Source organism: Pinus tabuliformis, chromosome Q, assembly GCF_031772625.1.
Source record: "Pinus tabuliformis cultivar Carrire ecotype Pingquan chromosome Q, CPIR1, whole genome shotgun sequence".
NCBI classification, from domain to species: domain Eukaryota; kingdom Viridiplantae; phylum Streptophyta; class Pinopsida; order Pinales; family Pinaceae; genus Pinus; species Pinus tabuliformis.
The window spans coordinates 741,899,232-741,909,703 of NC_142296.1; positions in this window are offsets into that span (position 1 = coordinate 741,899,232).

Here is a 10,472-nt window from a genome sequence, read left to right on the forward strand (position 1 = left end):
ATAATATAAAGAAGGTCACAATGTTATTAGTTCTATGTCATAGCGATATGGACTTCAATCGCTCCTCTTCCTTCTTCCTAATTGTAACATATGTGCTATCTTTCATCTGACATAATGTTGAAAAGAAAAAGGCGGTGCAATGCTAAACCATCTACTCATTTCACTCTTGATGTGGCTATCAAGGTAAGGCCTTGCTGCTCTTTATTCCCGATATCAACTCATGCTCGTTCTAAATTCAATCCCTGTGACTTCTAGATTGTAAGACCCCATGCCATCTTCAAAGGAATTTGTTTTCGATTTCCTCTTATCACTAGTGTGATAGCGACAATGTTTGCATTGTTTGCATCAAAGGGAACACCAACATACTTGTAAAAAACAACAGTTGTGAACATTGGAAGTTGAAGTGGCTTAGAGGTAGGCGGATAAAATATATCCTTAACATAACCAAGTGCACCATTCACCAAGGCAAATTCAACCCATAAATTACATGTCAACATAACACGCTGCCCATGACACAACAAAACTTCACGGTCCAATTGATAATCATCAACACCAATGATTTCTGAACGTCTTGAATGCTCAACAACACATCGTGCAATTGGAGAATTTAATGATTTTAACATATGCCTTTTATGGAAGGAGATCAAATTATTTCTTGGAAACATGTGAACTGTTGCATTAAATAAATCTCTTTCTCTAGGATGCAACCTCATCTCAGCCTGTGACATAAGAAATTCCCAATCTTCAAGAATAGGTTCTACATTTCTTATGTTATTGAGGACTCTATGAAAACAAGATTGTTTCTCATTATTCACTTGTTGGCGAAAGATTGTGTCAAGAGTGACAACAATATTGAATTTGTTCCACAAGACTTTCCTTGCTCTATTACCTGCATACAAAGGCTTATCTCTCACAGGAGGCAGTTGGCCAAGTCATCCACAAGGACGATGGATCTTCCATCAAAAGGACAATTATTTTTCTCTAGAAATGCCTCTCGTAATCGAGCATCTATTTTCATAAACAACCTTGATCCTAGAATGCTCATTTCATCAATCAATATATATCTAACATGTTGCATTTCTTCTTGTAATATTGCAAGTGACTGTCCCTGTAGTGGCCACATATCTTTAATTGGAATTTTTAGAGCTGAGTGTATTGTTTTTGCATGTATATTAAAAGAAACTATTCATGTTGGGGCAAGAAGAAGCAAAGGGATTCTTCCATTACTTGACGAATTAGAAAGAGATTCAGAAATACAACGGATAAGGAAAGACTTCCCAGTGCCCGCAGTGCCCTGAATAATCATAAGAAGAGCTTCACAAATCTCATATTTAGAAAAGCCCCTTAAGCCAATTTCAAAAGCAAGTCGTTGTTTTTCTGACAAAGAATCTAGACATTCAAACGTTCTGTTTGAAAGTTCAACAATATCACCCCTTGATTTTGCATTCCTTATAAAATTAATAGCTTCTTCTGCAACATCATTAGAAATAGTTGTACTTTCCCAATCAAAGGATATATCAAAGTCCCTTCGACCAAGGGTGTGAAGATTAGAAACATTCACATCATTTGGTGGAACCAAGCAAGAGAAAATCTGCCATTCTTGAAAATCATCTTCAAGATTCATTTCCTAGTTAGAAAAATCACCATCTTCTTCATCTTCAATATTGTCCATAATTGATGGATTTCGATCAACATGCCATGCTCAATACCCAAAATTCCTCTAATTTTCAATAATTATTTCAGCTGAAAGGCCAATTGCTGTAGGAATGTCATGAAATGGCTTGTACAAGAGAAATGTTTTCGAGCAAAAGGTTTCAAATTCCTCTCAAGCCTCACCAGGAATAGAATAAAATCGTGGCCAAACCAAAACAATGGCATGAACATCTCTAGGCTTCCATGGATCTTGTTTACACTTGCTATCAAATGTCCAAGATCTTGTTGTTTCTATCAAAGATAGATGTTCAACGAAACAAGGTCTCTTCTGATCATGTTGAACAAAGTATTCTGAGATGAACATTGCAAGCCATCCCTTGAGATTTTCCTAAAAACCCTTCTTCCAACATTTAAGGAAACAAATTTCTGACTACAAACAACAAGAGGTAGCTTAAGCAACATATGGCATGCTTCTTGTGCTCCAATGTCACAATCAACAATTGTTTTTGCAAGAAACTTTCTATATGCACATAAAGCACGATCCTCTGAGCCAATAGAATTAGAAATTCTAGTTAACATATGATGATAACTTTCATACCTTTTTTCTACTTTTGATGCATACTTAGCAATGTATTTCAACACAACATAGCGAGAAAGCACTGGCTGGCAATCAACCGTTGCACGCCACATTGTTAGAACCTCAATGTTATGTACATTAAGCTTGTCATCATTTCTTGTTGGCTCATATTTTTTTCTTCCATGATCATCTATGAACAATCTTGATTCATTACAAAGATCCCTTGGAGCATTGTACCGACATGTTATAATAGTGCCCTTTTTGCGCAAAGAAGAATCTACAGTGCACTTTGTGTGCCTTTGGACTCAGTTTAACAATTCTTCATAATCATTATGAGGATTAGAAGAGAAAATGCGACGAGTATTCAATAGGCAAGGGTCATCGTTGAGGCTTTGTGGAACCATTGTGTTGCGACGATGTATGTCACGTGGATTCCATGCAGTTACATATTTGAAGAAGAATATCTTTGCAAGTTGTACATTGGAACTATTTGACCAATCAAGTATTTCCATGTCAGGAGCACCTTCTAACCATAGGAAACCATGTATATGTGTTGAACCTCCATGTTGCCACTCATATCTGAAAAAAGTGAAGATATAGTTACTACACACAATATAAATAGAATCATAATAAATGTTGAAAAAGTATAGAAAAAAAAATTGAACACAAACCTTTACCAGAGGTATTTAGCTTTATGATATTTTTGGATAACTTCATCTCAAAAAATATTGAATACGTGGTGCATAAATGCCGCAATAATATGAGGGTACTGAATAACATTCTCGATTTCCATACGATGCTCATTTGAAGAATGAGAATTTGAATGTCTAGGCATGAGGTTATGCAACTCTAGCCACTTTGTGTTAGCTGCACTCAAAGTAAAAAATAAAGATGGACATTCTAACTAAGTAATCATGTCCGTCAATTCAGATCGACACTTAGTCTAGTATGCCCTTGCACCACTCAGAGAAGAACCAAACCACATAAGATGCTCAACCAACTTATTATCTCGTAAATCGGTTGGTGATTCAACTCTTCAATTGTTGTAGGTGAGTTATCATGTAAATGTTTCTTTGCAAAAACTGCAGCAGTTGCTTGGCTCCAATGCCACATTATCATGTTTAATAGGTAATATCAAATGTGAGGATGGCTTCTCAATCTTTGATCATAGTACATAAGAATATGCAATGCAATGCATACTCATGAAGTTCAACACTACAAATACATGGTTGCAACCAATCAGCATCACTAGTGGGGAACAATGTTGGGAATGCCATATCTAATAACCCCTTTGTATTATATTCATTCACTGGAGAGGTTCCAATACTAGGCCAATCCATGTCTTGAACATGTGAGGAATCAACATTATCAAGAAATGCTCTAATTTCTTCCACTTCTCTTCGTTTGTTTGGTAGGCGAGCAACAAAAGAAGAAGGATTGAGGGAAAATGCTCAGCAGGAAACCCTTCATCATTAGTTTCATTGATCTTAGATCTTCAATATCACAATCAACAAATTTAAGCCTGGAGGAGACATCTGTTGATCTTTCAGGCAGAGCATTCACTGAATCATAATCAATTACAACATCTCAATAATATTGATCATGTTGGATTTTGAAAAGCAATGCAGCCATCACTCGAGATATTTTGACATAACATTCATAATATTTAGACTAAGCAGCATGTCTCCTCATAATAAGAAAGTCAATATATTCAACATGTCAGGGAAGGCTTTGTACAATTGTAGAAATATCTTGAGGAAAGCCAACTATATGACCACTATACTTATATTTCCCACCTCGAGGAGGTGTCACCTGCAAAATAGGATTCACAGGTTCTATTAGAATTTCTTCAACTTGAGTAAGAACTCTTAAAATATGAGGTTGCTCATGAGGATCCATGTTATTATATCAGCAAAAACGGTGGGCTCCTCCTTCACTCTTACATCGTCTGCAAACACGTCCTTTAGAATGTCTCACATTATGGATTCCAAGATATGATTCTTGGCAAATGTGGCACATTTGGACAACTGACAAGCTATCTATCTTTGCTCGAAATCTTTTATGCACTGCAATCATGTTTTCATCAAAACGAATATGATCTCTACTGGCTGAACCATGTTGAAAACCATTTGAAAGAGTAAAATTTCTTCTAACATGTACTTCATCTTTAAGAACATGAGATTCCCTTCACAAATTTGAAGCATGTGGAATGGATCTATGAGAATGTCTTTCCAAATTTATGGTGCGCATTTCGCGAACTTGAGAGGATGTAAAGATCTCTTTGTCATAAAAGACTTTAAAATTTAATTTCCAACTAATTATAAATGAAAAACATGAAAAAGAATCAAATGCGTTCAAATTTACATTTGTGTCTTCATGTGGACGAGGGTTATGAGATGGTTGCGCTTGGATTCTAAGATCAATGGAGGGAACATTTTGGGATGCAGTTTCTACGCCTCTATTCAAATGAGTTGTTTCCTATTCAAAAAAAAAAAAAATACGTTATAAAACTAAATGTCCAAAAAAGAAAACTCCCTTACAATATTAATATATTATTATTATAATTATAATATATTATACTTATAATATATTAAATTTATAATATATTATTATATTATAATTATGATATAATAATACTAAATTTTTTTTATTATAAATTTCTAATTTTAATTTTAATATTAAATTTTTACTATTGAGTGTATAGTTGTCAATATATTTCTATCTTTTTATATTAACTATATTTATTAATGTTGTTGTTCATGCGGTTAATATCATCTTATCCACCATTTTTATTAATATAATTGTGTTAGTTATAAAAAATAATTGACTAAATACATATTCACCAAAATCAAATAGTAAAGACTAATATATAAAAGATAATAAGAATATCATCACAACCACAATTCATTTTACAATATGATAATGATTATAAATTTTGAAACGACAAAACATATGAAATTAACACTTTTGATTTATCATTAAGATAATTATTAAATTATTAACCTGCTACCAAATTTCAACTTAATTAATTAATTATAATTTTTATTTATATAAATTAAATTTTACAAAATTACAAAGTTTTTAAGATTAATTTAAAGATTAGTTTTTATAAAAGATTAAATTATAACTAATATAATGTTTTGTTTTATACATGAGAATAATATTAGATATGAGCTTCAAAGTATATGACCCTATTGAAAATAGTTTTAATAATAATCGCTACAAAGAACACTCGTTTTATGTTTAGGAATAAGACATAAAATTAATTTTATCTTTTTGAAATTAGGCGTAAAACTAGGTCTATTCGTTAAGAGTTAGTTTTCCTTATATAAAAAAACAAATCAACAACTAAAACTTAAAAACATTGTATTAAAAAATATATTCAATAAAAAAATATGACATGAACACAACGTAACGCCTTCTTTGCCAATTCCTCTGTATTTTAAAATGCACTACTCTTTGCTTCCTTCCAGCATTCTCATAAAGACTTTGTTATAATAACTTAACCTCTTCCCATTTTAAACGAATGGAAGATGTGGAGGTCTGTCGTTCACATAACTAAATGGCACCCTCATATACTCTCTCTCAAGTATCAAATACAAAAATATTTCGAAGCCGGGATCCTGGTATCTGAATCGTTTATGAGCGTATCAAATACATCGACATATACTGTCGAATTAGGTTACGCCGTGTTGAAGAGATCCGCGTTAATTACGAAGTTATTGTCGAACATTAAACTTAGTACTGGTCATCCACGGATCCGTGCAGGAAGAGGGGATGGAGGAAGCTTCGTCGAAAGAGGTTCGGACGGGACGGTTAGGGTTAGGGTTACAGCATGCACAAACGGATGTAGATTGAGATCCAGATTTTGTAAGATGCTACGTTCGTTCAATCGTTGCTGATCCGGATCGATGAGGTTGACAGAATAACTACAGCAATATATAGGAGGAAGCTTAAAGGAAAGAGAGTCCAGTGGGGTTGTCGATCTATTCCAAGGGAGGAAGTTTTATTGAAAGGGGCACGGATGGGGAATCAGAGATGGACATCGAAACAAAGAGACAACTTCCATGTGCAACTCTTAAGGGTATGGGATGATGTCTCATGGAGAGAGACTTGGGTACAGAATTTGAGAAAGACATCTAAACAAAGAGACAACTTCTATGTTCAATTTTATGGATGGGATCTGGACCACCGATAACATTTGATGTTTCTTTAATTACTTTTTAATCGCTATTTCCTGTCACATATTCCCTGTCATATTGTAACAGCGACAGGATTATTCCCTATTTCATATATCATTGCAGCAGGAGGAATCATTCTTGTAACTTGTCGATTTTAGATTTTCAGAATTAAGACTGAGAATAAAGACAAGCACCAGAGTCAGTAATAATGATATTGTTAACTCGAGTTGAAACTATTTATGGTTACACAATAGTACATTGCTACTCTTATGACCATCGCATTGAAGGGATTGTAATGGTTATCCCATGTAACATGTGTCCAATTTATGTTTAATGCGTTTATGACGGTTGATTGTGACATTATTAACAACATCGTCATTGATTTTAAGAGAGGATTATTTTTTCTTTTTCACTTCATATGTTTTAGAAGATAATAGTATTTTTAGGGATTTGTTAATGAAAATTAATTACTAATATATAGAAATTAATAAAATTTTAAAAGCTAGAAAATGGAAATATACTATCAAATATATGAGATGTTTCATTTTGGATGGATAATTTAAAATAGATACCCAAAGCTTTTATGTATAACTATTAAAAGATGGGATGAAGTTTTTTGGAAAAAGGTTGAGAGAGGGAGTTTGAAATGAAAGACAACTTCCACATAAGTTTTAAAAGAATAGAATATGGTCCAAGGATCAAAATTGAAGTATTTATAGCTTTTCGCAAATTATTTACAAGGATACTAATTAATTCTTTTGTAAAAGAAATTCAAATTACCACTGAAATCATTAGGATACCATAAAATGTAAAGCTAGTTACTAATATAACAGGTCAACACTTAATTTTTAAATATAAAAGTATGAAACTACAAAAGAAATGGTAAACATTGATCTCAATGTTAATTCAGTTTACAACCCCTTTATACTTACTTTTAAAAAATATACATTAATAACCCTAGACCATGTACATTTGTGAAAAAAACATTGCATATTATATACTTAATCTCTTACACATATTTATCTTTTCTCAACATTTAATAACCATTGACCATGTACATTTCTGAAAAAAAACATTGCATATTATATGCTTAAACTCTTACCCATATTTGTCTTTTCTCAACATTTGAACATGTATCAAAAGTAGAGGAGAGTTGTGATTTTTTAATAACTTTTATACGGATTGAAATATAGAAGATCTATGAAATATATTAGGGAAGCTATTAGGTATTTTTCAACTAATAAAACTAATTCATCACATTTCTTTTTTTCAGCATAATTTTTGAGATCTTATTTTTCTATGGTTAACAACCTTAGACAATAAATAATTGATGAAAAAAATTATGGAGCTTTCAAAGTGTTTTGTTCTCATTATCAACAATTTTTTTTAAAGAATAACTATGAAGAACATGTAGTCTAATGTGAACATTTTTTTCCCAATATTTATTTTTGGCATTAGAGTCTCGTGTATAGAAACTAATACTAAGTAATTTGCATATTTTTAAGAAATTAAAAAATCAATATAATAACACACAAATGTTTCATAAGTTTCTATACACAATTTTTTTTTAGAAAAATAATTTATACTTGCTAAGTTATAAAAGTAATAAGTAATGGGAGATTTTATTTTAAGTTAATCATCCATTGAATGACAAAGAACAACATAAGGAAATTATAAAAATAATTCAAGGAACATATTCCCATAGTTAAGAAATTTGCAGCTATGGATAGCTTAGTACAAACAAAAATAATCATATAGGAGAACTTTTCTAAAACTTGTGATACCATACTACAAGGGAAAGGAACTTGAACTCATATTCGCTAATTCATTGCACTTGTTTGATGCAACACTATACACTTGTGGAAATTTTGCGTCCTAACAGAACAATTCCTACTCATCCATTGATTCTACTCCTTTCAACTCTTCTACCCCACATAGTCCCGAGTTGTGATGGGATTGTATGGAAGAAGAAAACTCTAAGAAGTGCAGGAGAGCACTCCAACTCAAGGGTCTCATAGTCAAGGCTCATCCCCTTTCACCAAGCTCACTATAGAACACAATAGTGATTCTAAAAACATAATAGCATAGCCATTGAATAGTAGGGAAAAAAGGATTCCCTCTCTTATAATTTTCTCCTTCTATTATAAAAGGTTCTAGTGATAAAACTTGTCAATTTATGGAAAATTAATTATTTTCATTAATCCAATAATTTGATCATTCATCTATCCATGTGCCACCCTATCACCAAAACTTTCATAACATTATTTACTTGATTTCTTATGAAAATTTGTTTTTCTCTTACACATACACCTATTCTTCTCTATTTTTTCTCCTAGGTATCCCTTGATATCGATTTCTACTCTCCATTTTGTATTCATTAGCTTAAGTCATCATGTAGGTCTTAGATTTTGTTCGTGAACTACTTCTTATGCTTTCTAAAGTTGAAGTCTTAGTTGCGAATCTTTGTGTCATGTTCTTGCCACATAGAGGTTCTCTCAAGAAATTTAGTTTCTCTAATTTTTATTTTTTACTGTTTAATTTCATCCATAACCCTCTTTTCTTAATGGGAGTGGATTATTATTGGATTAATGTTTCTAAATCAATGTTACTTCTCATTTCCCCTTTGTTATTAGAAAAATATATATATTTAGGAGTTATTTAAATATACATTATATATTTTAAAATTTTCCAAAAGTGAGGACTGAAGGGTTAGTTGTTTGATTTAACAATTGTAATTATACCTATCTCCCTTTCCCCAAGATTTTCTTCTGATCTAATTACTTTTATTCAAAAAACACTTACTACATTATGTGAATTAGTGTATATCATTGGATTATCATCAACCCTTATTTATATTACATCTTTTTCTCATGATTCCATGGGTTCCAAGTCAATCGTCCCCTTCGAGAAATTCCTTTCAAATATCCAAGGTTCCACGTCACTTTCCCTTTAGCCATCTATGAATATGAGGGAGAAATTGGACACAGTGAAAAAAACCATTAACATCTTATTTTTCACCCTCTATGGTTAGACTAATGGTGCTAGGGATAAAGAAATATTGCTTGATTCATTCCCCCTTAGTAAATCCTGATGAGTGATCCAATCTAGGGTCCATCCTCATGACAATGTGAGAATCAAGGAAAAGGTATCCCAAAACCTTATCACCTAAGTCATAGTGAGAATGGAATTATTGATGTTTTCCCACCCCTCTCATGAAGTTCCAATTGTGCTATACAACCCCATCACCCATGTGCGATTTTTTTCGCTAAGAAACTAACCCTTTCCTGCAACCATTATCGTGACGTTAGTAACCATAGAGATATATGAGTTAAAAGTTCAAATTATAGTGTCAATGATATGTAACAGATCCAATGAAAGTTCATTAATGCATCACATGCAAGTGCATTTAGATGGTCTCCTATTGCACACAATGATCATCAGTAATATATTCTCGTAATGTTATTCATTGATATAATTGCAAATGTTTAATTTTCATTATGAAATAATCATCAACAAAATTGATAGTTGTAAGTAACAAGCTATTCCTTAGAATATATAAATAAAATAACATATAACGAACTCATCAACATGGTTACACATAGTCATAAAATGAGTCCATTACAACCATCATCATCAAATGAAAATAACTTCAAGGTGGAACACCATAATTGTTATCACATCCACCAATAATAAAAGTAAAATAATAAAATCCTTGACTTGAGGTCCTCAAAGAATAATGTATGTGACATAATGCTATATCAACGTCAAACTAACATCAATGTGAGTCAACCAAAGTGGGGAACTACATACACCCCCTCCTAAATATAGACTTCATTGTGAAGTCCTCAAAATAGGAAGGGACAATGGTGACACATCTCCTTGGCATCATCCCAAGTAGTCATATTGGGACTATAATTGTTGCACTACACATTCACTTATGAAGACAAATTTTCTCCCTGCATAAACCTTATGACACTCTTTTGGGGTGTTACTCTCAAAAACATCCTATCTCTTGCGCCATACCTTTGATTAGTCCAATGAGCATCGACACAACTATTTTG